This window comes from Poecilia reticulata, linkage group LG16 (genome assembly GCF_000633615.1).
Source record: "Poecilia reticulata strain Guanapo linkage group LG16, Guppy_female_1.0+MT, whole genome shotgun sequence".
Classification (NCBI taxonomy): domain Eukaryota; kingdom Metazoa; phylum Chordata; class Actinopteri; order Cyprinodontiformes; family Poeciliidae; genus Poecilia; species Poecilia reticulata.
Window position 1 is genome coordinate 21,974,619 of NC_024346.1, and position 17,039 is coordinate 21,991,657.

General features: G+C 37.7%; 1 long non-coding RNA gene across 2 annotated transcripts; it reads left to right on the plus strand.

Annotated features, from left to right (window-relative positions):
* Positions 1-1,350: 1,350 nt before the first annotated feature.
* On the plus strand, positions 1,351-2,721 carry LOC103478377 (uncharacterized). 2 transcript variants are annotated; one of them, XR_535792.2, is made up of 3 exons: positions 1,351-1,535; positions 1,958-2,030; positions 2,130-2,721. It is a non-coding gene; the product is annotated as an uncharacterized LOC103478377 (long non-coding RNA). The 2 variants fall into 2 exon arrangements; XR_535793.2 differs by having other exon boundaries at positions 1,351-1,526.
* The last annotated feature ends 14,318 nt before the right edge of the window (positions 2,722-17,039 follow it).

Here is a 17,039-nt window from a genome sequence, read left to right on the forward strand (position 1 = left end):
GTTGAAGATTTCTGCAATTACAATTATTACCTACATTACCTCACGTCCAGAAAAAACTTCCTGAAAACTTGAGATTTGCAGAAACTTTTAGATTCTTTTCAATCAAAACTGGAAACATTTTTTTTGTTTATGGCAGTTTTTGATAAAAAAAAAAAGACTTTTTTTATTACTTTAAAACCACTCTCCACAACAATATGTTTTTCAATATTTGTTAAACTGTCACTGTGTCCTGAGAATGTAGTTTTCACAGATAATCTGTGAAGATATCAAAGCTCCGCGTCAGAAACAACCAATCAGAGCCAGGAGGAATGCCTTTTTGCTGTCAATTAAGCTAGTGTACACGCTGCTTAAACCCTCCCAAGAACAAAACATACAAGTCAAGATTGTTCATTTGCTGCAGCTGTGCTAATAGGGGAGAAACAGGCTAACTGTTTGTCTGTCGTCATCGATGGCCATGCTTACTAACCTCATGATTCATGATAGGCTCCACTGTTGAAGAGGAGCTGTAGTGCAGCATATACACAAATGTGATTGGCAGCACTAAGAAATTCCTCCTGGCGGTGATTAGTTGTTTCTGACGGGGAGCGGTCTTTCACTTGATGTTCTATGAAGCAATTTGAATTGCCCTGTGTATGAATGGTGTTGTAGAAATCAACTTCCCTTGCGTTGCCTTACAGATTGCAATGTGTTGGGCAGTGTGGCAAGAAAACCCTGGGATCTAATCCCAGCTCGGGCCATCTGTGTTGTTTAGATATTCTGCTCACATTCTGCTTCTGGACAAGAAGAGTCCAGAAATGCTTTACATATTTTGTATCATCTTGCTTAGTCTAAATTCTCCTTCAGATGTGTCTGCAGGGTGCTTGACGGATGCTTGCTCCATGTTGCTTTGTGATGAACTCCTGACTTGTTCAGGGTGTACAGTACCCCCACATTTCTCCAATTAGGAGCAGGCCATAAGGACCAGCACTCTTACTCTTAAGACTAAGGGGGTTTAGGAATGATTAAAGATGATTAAAGACTTTTTTAAAAATCGGTCACTCACACAAACTCTGTAACTCCCTGTTAGTCTATCTGTTATACTTACAGTCACGCTGAAGCAATCAGACAAACACACACGCGTGTCATATCCAAAGAGCTGTGTGTAAGTTGGTGTGTGTATTTTTTTTTCTCTCCTTACCTCCTCCTTCCTGTATAGGATGTGACGGACAGGTGTCCTCCCGCAGCTGCAGCTCATCAAGACCAATCAGGAGGAGCTTAAAGAAGAGCGGATCCCCTGAGGCAGAAGTCAGATTGTTTTGCTCGCCACCATGGTAATCTTGAGTTGGTTCTTTTAAGTTTATTTTTTATTTATTTATTTTATTTAAAGGCCTTTTTTTATAGTTTTGCTTTTACTTTTGTCAGTTTTGATCCTCCATAAAATCTTCATTAACTAGTTTACATTGTCAGTGTGAATATTCTTTTGAAAAAGTATGAAAAATGAGCTGAACATACTGAACACATCAGCTTTGGCTCTACAGCAATTGATGGTTGGTTTGGTAATATAAAATATATGTTGTCTCTGCAATTTTTTAATATTTACCTAATATCAATTTGTGACAAATCTCTGCCACTTAGTCACTTTTCATGTTAGTGTGAAGTAACGTTTGTTTCAGAGATCAAACATCTAAAATAATAGTACAAGTCAGTTTCTGCTTTATTGTATTACCATGTATACATGTCCTCTCATAGTCATTGAATTGTTGCCATGCGGCAGGAATAGGTTGAATGATTCAACTCCGAGGAGGTAGCCAAATCTGTTCTGTACATATGCATGGCATCCTTGTTTAGAGGGTGAGCAAATATGTGTGACGCTGGCGCAAACACAGACCGGTGCTACTTTTTAAGCTTATCTGCAGTATTTGAAGTAAGCAGTGACATAAAAATCCAAATGATATGCGATTTTTTTTTTCTGCTTCAGGTTTTGTTCTTTTGCCTCACCTAGATGGTTCAGATTACCATACGAGTCTTAACGTCAGAGAAAGAGAACTTGTGTAAGTATTAAATACAGTCAGCAAATAATTTTTTTCGTACATTAAGGAAAATATAACTATCCAGACTAACCTAGGCAAAACTTTTCTGTTTGTTTGCAGCAAAACTGAATTATTGATATTTGCAAAGTCACGCCAAGGGATTTAGATCAAGTTTACATCCGGAGCACCATTTTGTGTTTCTTTTTTAGCTATTTGGAGGTTGACTTGCTAGTGTGCTTTGGATCATAGACATGTGACATGATCCTGCTTGAGCTGACATTCAAAAACAAATGGTGGGATATTCCACATTTTTCACTTTTTTAATTTATAAGAAAAAATAATGGACACATATTATCATACCACTACCACCATGTTTGATGTTTTTTTCTGAAATTGTTTGGTAGTTTTACGCTGATGTCACGAGCCTTGAAAAAAGTTTAACGTTTTTCTTGATGAATCAGAGAATATTTTTTTAAATGTTTTAGGAACATCTAGATTTTTTTATTTATTTTTTTTTTATAAATGCGAGATGCGCCTTAATGTTCTTCTTGATCAGCAGTGTTTTTTTGTTTTGTTTTTTTTGTGAATAATATAATAGTGAATAATAATAACAGTTTTCCTTTTGCCTAAGAAAGGACTTTATAAGTCTCTCCAGAGTGGTATCAAAAGTAACTTTTTCTTTTTTTCCCCCGCAAAATTAAACCAAAATGCAGTTAATCACACTTGATTCATTATTTAACAAATTTGTCAATTATATTTTTATGGAACGTAATGTGGCTAGGATAGATTTTTTTGTTTCTCTTCATGATTTAAAATCACAATTTTTAATCATGATGAGATATTTATTTTTTTGATTATCTGTATACAGATGTATACCTCCATGCGAAAGTATACGTCTGTTCAAAGACTCATATCTATAAATTTGTTCTCTTCCTTTTATTGTTTCCTTCCTTTTTCTAGCTCTCCTTTCAATCCCCAAAGCATTTTAATATAAATCTTCAAATCCTGTTCAAAGGGTACAAAAGTTTAACGTCAGGATTTATTCAGACTTAAGTACAGCAAGGACATTTCTGAGAGCATTCCTTTAACAATGCAGGAGAAACGCCAGGCCACACAGACAATGCAATACATTACCGACTCAGTGAAAGACGTGCCATGGGACAAACACTTTCCACGTTTTTTTTTTTTTTTTTTTTTCCCTTTATCCAAGTCATATTTATTTTATTAGGTGTATTCTCCATAGGCTTCACGGTGGAAGGATAGCCATGCGCTCAGACACTCGATCACATACACCCATGCACACACATATGCGACAGGACCCCAGATCTTCACTGGTGCATGTAGTGTTTTCTTTTTTTTTTCCTCTCTCTCTCTCCTTTTTCCAAGAAGGGAAGATGCTGCCACCAACAGCCACACATAATTAGTATCGAGGAAGACACAAAAGAGTTGCACCTAATGACTACAAACATCTAGGTGGTTGACTTTTTGTGTATGTAATTGAAAGGGGTTAAAAATCAATAGCATTCAATGAAAACTAATTGCAAGGGGGGGAGATGTCTATTAGTACGGGCTGCAGTAAACCACTGTGATTCTGCAGTCAGTTAGAAAAACGCTTTGAGCGCAAATTTGTGTGAAACTGTGCGTGAAAAGTGGCTGAATAAAATACCCATAATTCTTCTATTATTTAGTAACTTTCAGGCTACATGGAGTGACGGGAAATAGATGGTAATGCAACAGAAGGAGACGCATTGTGTAGTTGGTACGACGGACGATGCAGAGGTATAAAAGGAAGCGTTTCGTGTAGATTTAAGTGCTATAATTCAGTTTGCAATAAATAAATGTATAAAAACAAAAAATAATTCTAGAGAAGGTTTTTTTTTTAATCATAAGTGGACATTGGTATACTTATTAAAATAACAAACTTGTATTTTATTGGTGTATATTGGGATATTTTTGGGATATTTTTGAGTTTGTTTACAAAAAAAAAAGGGTTTGAATTCATTTTCAAAAACTTCTTTCCTGGGTTACATGTGGAAAGATTTCTGACCTACAATCCCCTAAATGTCCTGTCAAAACATCCCACATTTACTGAAGTGATTATTCCTATGCAGACTGAATAAACAGGATATTGATGGCCCCACAATTAAACACTCAGGAGCATCAGCAGGATAGATAGTAGCCGCAGACATCTGCCAAGTTCACAGTGTGGCATGTTTACTCTCAGATTGAGTCTGGAGCCTGCAGTAACAAAGGGCAACCACTGACAATCAAATTAACATTAGTCTTTCATGGAACGAGATTTGTAGTAGCCTTGTCAGACACGTGTATTCATTTTTCTTACCACACTGTAGTTTATTAAAATACTTTTTTTTTTTCAGTTTCGCCTGATGTCCTGGGTGGGTTTTTATTTTCTCGTTTTTTTTTCACTACAAACATCACCTGTGGTCTCGTAACCTCGTATGCATCCACACACAGATTATAGAGAGGCTAACGGCAAAACAACCGCAGCCAGCTCACGTCGACACACACACACACACACATGCACACACAGTATGTCAGTTGGCCGTGGTCGCTGGCAGTGGCCTCGCCATAATCTCTCTCTAATTATATACACAGCCAGGCTTACTGTTTCAAAGCACAGACCTGAGAAAATACAAGCTGCTAATCTTATTTGCACACAACAACAATAACCTGCTGGGCAAGAGTCATTATAAATTCTCATGTGACATTTCCCATACCCTCATTTTGACTCTGGTACGGGATAAAAAGCGACGTTGCTTAACGTTGCAGCTGAATTTTGCTTCATGCACTTGCAGCCCTCCACGAAGCAGCCATGGCCTTGTTTTCATGGGTATTTCAGATCACCAAGTGTTTGCTTTGACTTAAGGTAGAGGGATGCAATTAAAACCAAACGTGTTAGACACCTAACATTCCTTTCCCATTGTCTGACGGATCGGACTGAACATTTCCTGTTTCATTTTCTCCTCTTTTTCTTCCACATACTGTGTTTTCCTCGTTGTGCCATTTTGTGAAGTTGACCAGTCCATCCTGCAGAAAATCCCCCACACAACACGATGTTCCCACTCCCCATACTTCCCAGGTGGGATCGAGTTCAGAGTCTTGCAAACCTGCAGGTTCCCCATTTTTCCTCCTAATGTAATAGTCGAGGTGATGGCCAAACGCTTAAATTTTAGTGCCAATAGTTGTCTCAAGAAATCCCACTGTGCGCCTGCTACCTGTAATCTGGCTTTTGTAATCATGATTTTGGAGTAATGGTTTCTTCCTTGTTGAGTAGCCTTCAGCACAAGGCTTGTTTCACTAAGGTTAATAATATTAACAATCTTACCAACTTCATTCAGGATCTTCACGAAGGTGTCTTTCTTTTTGTTCTGGGAATATATTTTGCACTAAAGCATTTTTTTTCACTGAAACACAGATAGGGTCGACTTCCTGAAAAGTGTGACGGCTGGACATTCCCTTTCTATTTTAAATTGTGCGTATTGAACTGATGAGCATGGCGCCTTCAGACACCGGAAAGCTGTAGGCAATGATGAACCAGATCTGTGAACCATTTTGTCTTTCCTGACTTTTATTTATTTATTTTTTCATGATGTCAAAAAGCATTGAGTTTGAAGTGTTGCTGCAAAATTCATTTGTGAATTGACCATGTCACTGTCAGCTGGGATTTCCCAACTTGTTTATGAGAGAGAGACAAAAAGAGAGAGAGAGAGAGACATAAAAGTATAATATCCAACTGCAGCTATTTTTCAAGTATTACAATTAGTTCAGTGTAGTAAGGATTATAGTTGTGGTTTGGGGTAAGAACATGTTTTTAAAGCGACATCAGGTGCTGCTCTTAATTTGCTAGTGAACTGAGCATGGACAATGGACATGCTCTTGTGACTCTGCAGAAAACGGTTGTTCAATAAAGCATCTACTGTTCTCACCCTGCTGCTCAAGTCTCAAATCTTAATTTCTGGCATCTAAATGTATATCCTGATTTATTGGATTGGACTGAAGATTTCTGACTAAAGCCAAAGTTGAATTTACATGAATCAGTGACTGAGTAACATAAAAGTTGCAACATAAAATCAGTTTTTATACCTGTTCAACAATCCTAGTTTTTGCAAGAAGAAAAACATATCCTCTACATATTTACATAGGATTTCCCATCTCTATTGAAGGCATGCATGTGCCCACTTCCACACAGTTAGCTAAAATACTAGATGTACATTTTGAAGTAAACTGATCATATTCCATGTTGACTAGATTCTACCTTTAGTTGATTTTTATGCTATGTTGGAGTAGTGATTCAACCACTAAGTTCGCCTTTCATCCATTGCAAACTAGATTTATATTGGAAGGACACTTGAGATTTCTTTCTTGACAGTGGCAGTTAAGTAATGCGTTGGTGACAATATTTCCATTTTGAGCACACTATATGGAGAACTGCAGAGTCTTTGTTTCCACATGAATGCCCCATGATAGCATATATTCATTCTCCAAAGGAGGTGCAATGCAGACGGGGTGTCACACAGAATCTACACACACACACACACGCACGCGCGCGCAAACGCACATACACTATGTAAATAATGCATGTGTCTTAAAGGGTTTCACCCCACTGCAACTGGCCCACTTCAATTAGAGTGCTTTGCACCCATCTTCACTCTCTTTTCTCGTGTCTGCTTCTTCAATGTGTCCTACATTTTTCATCTTTTTTTTTTAGTTTATATGGTAAATTTAAATGACAATACAAGTCATTTTCTGTAGAAGTCTTGCATTGTGCAATTCATATCTTTTTTTTACAGAACAATCAGGTTTAGTTGTTATCACTTCTTTCTCTTAAATTTTTTATTATTGAATTTGTTACATGCAAGGTATAGATAAATAAAAGTACAATTTAGCTATGGAAAAGGAATATATAGTATGTAACATGGAATTTCACATCAACATAAGTCTTGATTCCTTATCAAAACATTTTAGCATCTATGCACTATTTTAGCTTTGCATGAAACAGAAAATTCATTATAAATCCAAACTTTGCCACTTAATTCCAACTTTCAAAAAAGTTATTTTTTTGTATGATCATCCACCGAGAGAAAAAAAATCACATTTAACAGCCGTAATGTATGGTGAATTTTAATCCCTATAGTGATTACGTGACAGCTTTTTTTTTTTTTTTGCTTGCACCAGATGCATACAATAAATTAGCATATTACTGAACTTTCATGAAATACAAGCTTTTATTTATTTTAAGAATTTTCTTTTTGCAGTCGCTGAAAATATGACATCTAAAAGTAGAATATTACATGAGACTATGAAAAAAAAGATTGTTACTTCTGAAGTGTCGGCTTAATGAGTACTACATTTAAAACCTGCTTAAACTTTCTACAGCCCGACTCGGAGTGGGCAGTACCGCCTGGAAAATGGTTTCCCGTTGCTCTGTCTCTCTCGTGTCTCATTTTAAGAGTTTAGGAGCGATTTCCGTAGTTATGAAGTTATAGGCGTAGGCTGCTGGAGGACAAACTAACCACTTTTCCTCACTCTGATGCTTTATTCTTCTGCTGCTCTCCAGGTTGCAACATTTGCTGTTATTTCAACTGTTAACTTTATGTTCTCTCATTATTTTTTTCCTCTCCATAGAAGCTACATCTGGTGCTCTGTTTGACTGTGGTCCCCTCCTGGAGGGAGGCATCGGCTAAGATATTGCTGCCAACAAATCAATGTTCTCTTTCTTATTTTAACTTTATAGTTGTTTTTTTAAAGTCTTTTTTCCTGGCTCGTAGCCTTTATTTGACACTGGTCAGACTGTAAAGCCGGTTGTGAGAGAGGGGGAAGATAAGCAGCAAAAGTCAATGGGATGGGACTCAAATTCTGAAGGCTGTCGAGGATTAGTGCCTCTATATGGGTTGTATGCTTTAAGAGGGATTGCTTTAAAGTCAACAACACAACGCAAGCAATTGTCTACTGTCGCTACATGCTCGTCCAGGAGGAGGGAATGCTGCAAGTAACATGGAAACCCAGCATATTTGATGCATTCCTGCTGGATGAGACAGCAGACTGCATCGACCAGGTGTCTCTACACACACAAACTTTACTCTAATTTGAATAATGAACAAAATTGAATGCATTGTTTGGTAACTAAGATCCAGTAGTGTGCTCATTTCTCTTCAAGAGTGGAGTTATTTTGTTGTTGTTTGTTCATGTTGTTGTTTAGCGCTTTGCTAACTTTAAAAACATTTAGCGCATATAGTAAGCTATAGTAAGCTATTCCAGATAAATTCTGGAAATTTAATTTCCAACTGAAAGTTTATTATTTTGTAAAATAAAATAAAGCTGAATAAAGTTTAACATCTGTGTTGACGTTTTTGGTTCTAAACTGTTAATTCAAGTAGTTAAACGTTAACATTCATGCTCTTATTTTGAAGTGGGTGAAGAGAGTTTGCACAGCAGTTCCGTTTCCTCTTATTGCATATCTCTTTTTTTTTTTAGCCAATAACTTTATTTGAAACAGACATATAGGAACACAAACATGGACATTAAAGAACAAGACAAACATAAGTACAAAATCTAAGAGTATCATAGGCCGTGTAAATTATGTCAAAAAGAAATTGGCATTTGATATAATTGGAATAGAAGCTAACAAGTTAGCATTAGCTTCTGCCCATATCTTATTGGTGTAATGTTGATTATTGTTTTTGGGGAAAGCATAACTAACTTTTTAGCTCGCTGTGTCCATCACTTCTAGGATTACTTGGAAATTTTGTCTGTTTGAATTTAAATGACTTGTTTGTTAAGTGAATCAAGATGTGATTTAATGTGAATTGGTGGAATGTAAATAAACTTAATTGACATTTAATTAAATTCAAAATGCACTTTAAATCTGACAAATGAGCCTCACTGGAATGCAAATTATATATATTTTTAATCTGATTGTAGAATTCTAACAGTAGTCACATTTTATTGTAGCAAGAAATAGTACTAGATATACACTACCTCTGTTTATCTGCTTTCTAGTTTCCCAACAATCCATAATATTGACGTTTTAGTAGAATTCAGCTTTAAGCTGGTGTTCGTTTTGATTTCAGTGTTCGCCTTCTACTGATCTAGAAATTTGAAGTAAGGCCTTATGTGACCCCAAGTTCTTAAGATGCCTCCCCTTCAGTGACTTTCTTCCATTTTACCAATTTACTTCCACTCACTATAAGAGAAGGGCTTGGCCCAGTCTCGTCTTCTCAAAACACATCTAATTACCCCAATGCCAAGCTATTCTCATCCATCACATAATCTTTTGGAGACAAGGTATTAGCACTCCCCGTCCCGTCAGCCAATTACCTTGTGCCTTCTGCTCGAGTCACCTGCATTGCAAATGTGACCTTTACTTAGAGGGCTGATTGCATGTTTCCTTGAGTGTGTAAGAGATCGCAGGGTTTGCGAGTGTGTGTGCATGCAATCAACAAAAAAGTGTGTTAGGAAATTGAAACTATATCATGGCACGCTTTTTCAGATGCATGAACAAAAGCAGTCCGTATGTATGCAGGGAACGTGCAGGGGCTTAGGAGTTTCAGACTGAGATCAATGTTTAGAGAATCTTCTATTTGTCTTTATGTTTACATAAGAAATGGAAGTCTACTGTGTGTGTAGGTGTATGTGGGTGTGTGGGTGTGTGGGTGTGTGTGTGTGTGTGCGCGCACACGCAAATGGGCTAGGGGTGGTGAGTAAGCCCTCTGAGACGCCCCAATGACCCCCTCTCACCTCCTCTCGTGTGATAGGCCGTCGTGAATGTTAATGTCCTGTGATGGCTGTGGAGCAAATAAGTGTTTCTGACACAGTACAGGCTCCCATTACAGGACCGGGCCAAATGGGCTCGCCAGTGCCTTAATGAGCCGGGAGATCAGTCAGCCGCAGCCACTGTACTAGTCCTGCACACTGCTTATGCAGGGACGGACCTCAGGACCATTGACCAGAGGGGAGGAGAGAAAACTGTCTTCTGATGTGTGAAAAAAACACCTTGGCTCATTTTTTTTTCTTTCAGATGAATTACTTGCCTGGAAGTTCTAAAAGTTTGAAGTTCTTACAAAGTTGTTTGAAAACAAAGCACATCTTTTTGTACTTCTTTGTCTCCAGTGTTGAAAATTATTTGAATCCTACAACTTCAGAACTGTCTGTCTTTATAAAATGTCCATGATATTCACAGTCACACTAATAAAACTCATGTGTTTATGACTCTAACCTCTGTAGTGTCATCATCTTGATCGACCACATCTTTGTCTCAAGCACTTATTAATTATTAATTAATAATCCTTTATTAATCACTTATTAAAAAGGGATTCACATTCCACGTGAATGTGAATCCCTTTTTGATTAAATAGTAATAGTAATAGTTTTGAGTCTGGCTAATATGTGGTTATATTTTTCAGATAACACTGTAGTTCTTAGCTTGCTGATGGCCTGCTCTATTTTATGCAGGTATACAATACAGCAAGTGTTTTGGTTTGATGCTCACCAACTGCGACGGATTCATACAAATGTATCTTGGAGTAACTTCAGTTGGAAAACAAATGTGGCAAACGTCTGCTCACAGATTCACCAGCACCTTCATCACATCAGGAGACTTCAACTGTTTGGTGTCTCCAATGACGTCTTGTTAATCTTTTACAAAGATTTCTTCGAAACCGTATAACTAGCTGATTTGAACATCTAACAGTTAAGTCCAAATTTGATGCAGTTGGAGTTTAGGGGTCTAAAACATCTGATTGTCACATTTTTTCTATAAACTATATGTAAATAATAATAATAATAATAATAATAATAATAATAATAATAATAATAATAATAATAATAATAATAATAATAATAATGGTAATACTAATAGCAATATAGCATGAATCATATTCGTTCTACTTCAGTGTTTGCAGAAGTCAGCAGTTCTTCACATAGAAAACTTTTATTTGAGGTAGATATACCTGCATTGTTGGGTAGGAGTGAATTTAAAGTTAGAAAATATCACCTGTCAAGTAGGTCACAAAAGCAGAAATTGGGAAATCTTGTAAAATGCTTTGCTGAAAGGCAAACTAAGAGGCTTGACCACTGTGAAATCCCAGTTAACCCTGCAGCCAGTGGATCTTATAAACTCGGTCGCAACCGGCCCAGCACAGTTACAAGCTTGTGAACAAAGACGCTGTCTTGCTCTTCTCCCTCTGGATTGTCAGGAGAAAGTACAGATTCAGGTTGTTATTTCGGAGAAAGACGGAAAACACATCGCTTGGCTGACTCATCATAATTTGATTCGAGAATGTAAAGTCCCACTTCTTGCTCCGAAGCAGAGCTTGGCGGGAGAAGAAAAGATAGAAAAAGAAAGAGAGAGAGAGAGAAAAGAGGGGCGAAGTAAAGACAGAGCAGCTAGGAAGCAAACGTTTGGCTTGATTGAGACGCATGGCAGGCGGAGAATCATACAGCGAGTCAGACCACACACTCACAGTTGGCCGGGCTGTCTTTCAAAACTCTCCAAATAGTCTAAAGTGGACCTGTTGGAGTTACTGAGTCGTCACACAACATGTTGTAGCCCAGGAGCAGTGGGCCTGCAAAGGTGTCTCTTTCTCTCTGTCTCTCTCTCAGCGGGACTTGTTAGAGGTGCTATTTTGGGGTCTTTCTGCTTTCATTTTCTTTGCTGCAAACCACTGGAAATGGTCTGCAAATGTTTTAAAATTCAAGGTCTGTGGTTAAATTCAACAAAGAAAGCTGAATGTGAATTAACACCTTTTAATGCCGTACAGATTGTTGTCACTGATATGCGCAGCAGGTCCGGTTTGACATCCAGATCCGTCATAAGTATTAACTGAGACGACCTTTTTTCAGAGTTTCTTAAGAACCAGAAAGGATTTAAGAATAAAACAAAAGGAAGAGAGAGGATGTAAGAAAAAGATATTTGGAATCTGCTTCTACACTTGCACAAAAAGAGGGAAAAAAAACAACAATAGCTGAGAAACCAGTGACAAACAAGATATGTATTTAATGTGCTTATGCATGCAAGATGGATGTGAGATTTATATTTTTACACATAGAGGGTTTATAAAGTACTGCATGGGTGTGGTCAAATAAAACTGATAAGGTGTATGTTTTAGGAAAATGCAACAGCACAATGTTAATTGTGAATGGTTTATACAATTTGTTATTTTAACAAGGATGTTTACACTTTTTTATGCTTAAGGTTATTGTTCAGTTAAAACTTAATTATATATATAAAAAAATCAAGATTAAATACATCTACACTTCAAACAAAATGAAATGAGCCTGAACTTTGATGCACAGAAACATTGAAACATTTTAACTTTTCATTAGATGTACACATAAAGTTTATATTGACTGAAAAACAGCTAAACATATATGTTCTAAAAATTGAATTGATGTCATTATGTTTATTTATGTTCAAATGTAAGTTTAGTCTTACAAAAAAAGAAGTAAATGCCAGTATTTACAGGGTTAAACATTCACTTCAAACTTTGAAAATTGTTTTTTTTTTTATTCCCCAACAAACCTGAGGGCCTTATTTGTATGATTCGTTGAACCTCCTAAACACAATGGAAAATGGAAACAAAGGTCAGTGTTAAGTCTCCCTGGCTTTTGTTCTTTAAAACAACAGTACTGTATTGATCTGTGCTGAATGATAAACACAAATGTCTTGGTAAAACACAGTCTCTTTTGACCTTTAGCAATTACTTTTACATGGCTTTAGTGTTTCTGCGGAGAGGGGGAAAAAAAATACCCGACTTACTTTCTTCTGTTGATTCTTTTTGAGGTTATATGACAACACCCAGGTTCAGTTTTACAAACTTTCTTTTTATTTAACAGAATCCGCCATTTCCCTGTAAAAAGGACAGCGAGAGCAAAGGTATGATGTTGTCTATCATTCAGCAAGAGCTCAAATAGTTTTACAAAATTCTTTCAAACATATTCTTAAACCTTCAGTAAACTTCCAATTATTTACATACATGTTCATGACCGTGGAAAATATTTGTTTTCCTAAACTAGGCTGAAAATTAAAAAAAAAAGAAGAAGAAGAAGAAAAAATAAAAGGTTTAGGCTAATTTTAAACAGACAGTTGGGGGGATTGAGCTGCCTAAGTTATCTGGTGAGGGGCTTAACCAAGTGTCAAAGTTGAAATGTGTCATCATGACCTGTGATTACATCCTCTTGACCCTTCCAACGAGCTCAAAAACAGCTGCAGATTGCAATGCCAGACTTTATTTAGGGAGCTTGAACTATTGGTGAGCACATTAAGATAACCAAGTCTGCCTATAAATAATAGCAAAAAGCAATGCATTTACAAATCATTGGGTTTTTTTTTCTTTTGTTGTTGTATTTATTTTTTATTTTTTTACTCTCAACATTTGTGATTCAGAATTTGGAAAAAGGATCAAGGGTTTTTTTTTTTCTTCTGATCAGCTTAAGATGACGGGGATGATGAAAAGCAACTGCACCTCAGACTGACACTTCTTGACCTGCCGAAAGACTGCAGGGAGGTGATGGCAGCAGGGGGCTGATAAAGGCCAGTCGCAAGGGGCTGAAGGTGCATCCTGGACATGTTCTTTTGGCAGCAGGGCTCTGTCCACGAAATGCAAGCTATCACACACAACCACCAGTCCACACCGGCACACAGACGCTATCTCCAAACAGTGGAGGAAGGATAACAGGAGGCACTTCAGATCTTAAAGCAGTGGGATAAAATGTCCACACCTCAGTGTGGCGGCAGAACGACGACAGCGGCTAAATCTGCTGTTCACCACAAAGCCGAATGTCGTGGGAATGGTGAGTGATTTCAAGCACAAACAACCCGAAACAACACACTCGTCCTCCCTAGGCTAAGAGTTTTTTATTTAATTTCAGAAATAACCGGATCTTGGTGTTATATGATTACATTTTTATGAAATCAAGTCCTGTCTGTTGTAGCTGCTTTGCAACAGTAGTTAATGATCAATAACTTCACCACAACATTTTATGAATTTTATTGACATTTTCTGATGGACGGTCACAAAAATGCATGATTGTAAGGCAAAGGATACATAGCTTTGAAAATTTTTTTATAAAATAAATCTCAAAAGTTTGGCATGCAGATCTACTCAGCCAACCTTGAGTAAATATTTTGTAGAAGCGCTTTTGCAGCAATTTCAGGTGGAGTTTTCTGTTTTCTGTTTCTCTCAATGTGGCACATCAAAAATCAGAGACTTTTGCAAATACTTTTAGTTAAACTATAAGCTAAAAGTTACCAAGGACATCTTGGCTGAAGTTGTGCCAAATTCTTTCAATTTTAAAACAATGGGTTAAATCCCACCTTGTAAGCTGTACAAAGAATGCTAATACTCTAATTCTGCCTTTCCAAACCCTGCCCTCATGACGCTGTTTGTTCGATAATATTCTTTTAATTAACTTCTGAGGCCTGGGCAGCACGGCAGTGTTGATATTCACATTCAAATTATATAAATGTGGTCAATGTTTATGAATACTGTGATGTCTGAAGGCAGGTGATTGCAGTAAATCTCATTTAGGGACATCAGAGCAATAGGGTGATAAATAGTATGTTCAGACATTTATATGTAAAAATAATGTAAACGTTATGTATTATTTCCCGCAGACTTACCAGTTATATGCTGCATTTTTCTTTGATCGATTACGTAGAATCCAAATAAAATGAAATTAAGTTTAGTGTTATTGTAATGTAACAACGTTGTAGAAAGTTCAAGTGGTGCAAATACTTACCAGGACATGCTAAAAGATGAATCCTCTTCATTTTTATTGGGAAAAGCATTCATGCCGTTGATTCTAAAAGGGGCTATGAGAACATTAATTTTTTGTGTGTGTGTGTGTGTCTGCTTGTCTTGGTGTGCAATTTTTACACACTGCCTTTTGTGTGTGATCATGCTTTACACCATTTCATTTAAGGCTTGATCACATTAGCGCTATTCTCACTATATTAATGTTAGCCGGATAGATTAAATATTCAATTAGGGCCTCATGCATGCAACTGTGACATCGCATTTTACGGGGCGGCTACTCTCTGCCTGCGTGTGCGCACGGGAGGCAGAGAGAGTTCAAGTGTGTGTCTGTTGATGTGTAATGATGTGTAAATATATTTATGGCTCAGGGTCACAGAGGTATTAACCTGACCCAGGCTGCCTTTCCCTCTGGGGCAAAACGCCACACTGGTGATCGTTTGGCATCTTTGGTCATTTGTGGGCTTTCAATGAACGACCCAAAAATGTTTGCTGGAAAGATTGTTTAAGAAATATTAGAAACAGGTTGTGTTGCTTTTGTGGTGTTAAGTTTTTAAAATGGCAAGCATCCATGTTTTGTTTTGTTTTTTCAAGTTTACAATCATATGATTCTCCCGTTGCAGGAGGAATGATGTGCTCAGATAGGTGTTGGTTTTACCAAGTTGACCTGGCCCATCAGCTAAATGTCCCATCACACTGGCATGTGCCAAAGGCCTACATCTTATTCAAGTTTAAAACCTCTAATTGGTAACGTTTAAAAGGCGTTTAAGAGTGCCCTTTCCTCTCCCTTTTCTCATTTCCCATTTAATGTGTTGTGTCAAAGTCTATTACCTCAGCTGGACGTTTCTGTCCCTTAAGTTGAAAAAAGAAAAAAAAAGAAAAAAGGGAGGGGGGTGAGGGTGTAGAGAGTGAGAGGTAAGATGGGGTGGATAGTGGGGGTGGAGGAGAAATGGGGGGTTAGGAAAAGAAAAAAAAAAAAAAAAAGAAGCCATCAGCTGAGGTTTGCCAGGTCGATAAAGCTTTTAGATTTGGAGATGTTTTCAGGGGGAGCCCATTTCCTGCGGCTAAGAGTTGTTAATGGAGCTTAAGGAATTATCTTATGACTCTCGGTTCGAGAGCAGTTTATTTCCAACCTGGGCCCCCTGCTCCCTGTGTCGGAGTGGCGGAATATGCTGCTGTCAAAGCGGCTTAATGAAAAGTAACGCGTCACTGATTGCAGTTTTATTTGGCCTCTATGTAAAAAGCTCCTGTTAATTTACCATCACGCTCCCTCTGTGCGTTCGTATTTGCCACGGCTGACTGATTTGGTTATACCAGCCCTGCCTTTCAGCACACAGGATTTGTCCCTTCCTCTCCCTCCTCTTGTGTTTCCTTATTTCTCTGTCTCTGGTTGGAAAGGCCGCTTGGTTTCGAGGCCTGGTCTTCATGCTAAATTTATTAGAAGCCGAGACTGTCTGTTTATTCCTTGCTAATTTCCACATCATGAGCGACTTCATGTGCAAGACAAATAGGGTTAAGTGAAGAGAGAGAGAGAAAGAATAGAATTCTAACAAAGGCTCTTAAGTATAGATGTTTATTTCACTCAAAAAAAAAAAAGCAGATCTCAGTTGTTGGCTCTTTTCCTATTAAAATTCATCACTAAAGCCCTCCTCCTCTTTCTCTCACAGGACAGACAGAGTCCCCCGAGAGCTCCACTTTCGCCATTACTGTCAAGTACCCTTGACTCCTTTTCTTTTTGCCCTTTTATCTACAACAACTAATTTGAGTTCCTTTGCCCTTTTCACTTTTAGACGACGTGAGAGCCTCTCACATAAAAAAAAAGGAAGAAAAAAAAAACCTTTTACACTTCTCAGAAGGGGAGTCAGCACCCAGTTTTTATTTTAATTTTATTCTTTTTTTTTTTGTTTGTTGTTTCTTTGTTTTTCTTTGTGGGGTCCTTCCTCTTGAAAAACGGAAGTGTGGAACCTCATCTCCATGGCAAAAAAAAACCTGCTTAAGGCTCCAAAATCAACAGGGATGGCATTACAGGCGCTAAAATTGTTGCATGAATCATGTTAACAAATGTTTTTTTTTTCTTCTTTGTTTGCTCCTGTTGTTTAAAATGTTGATATGAAAGTCAGTGGGGTCAAAGTGTTCAACTCAAAGTATGACAGTGGCCGTTGTTGCACAAATGGTGCCCTGGGTGAGCCTCTTGGCAAACCGTGCTTCTGATCTCCCACTAACGACCAAAACACACAAACCACGACTCTGATATATA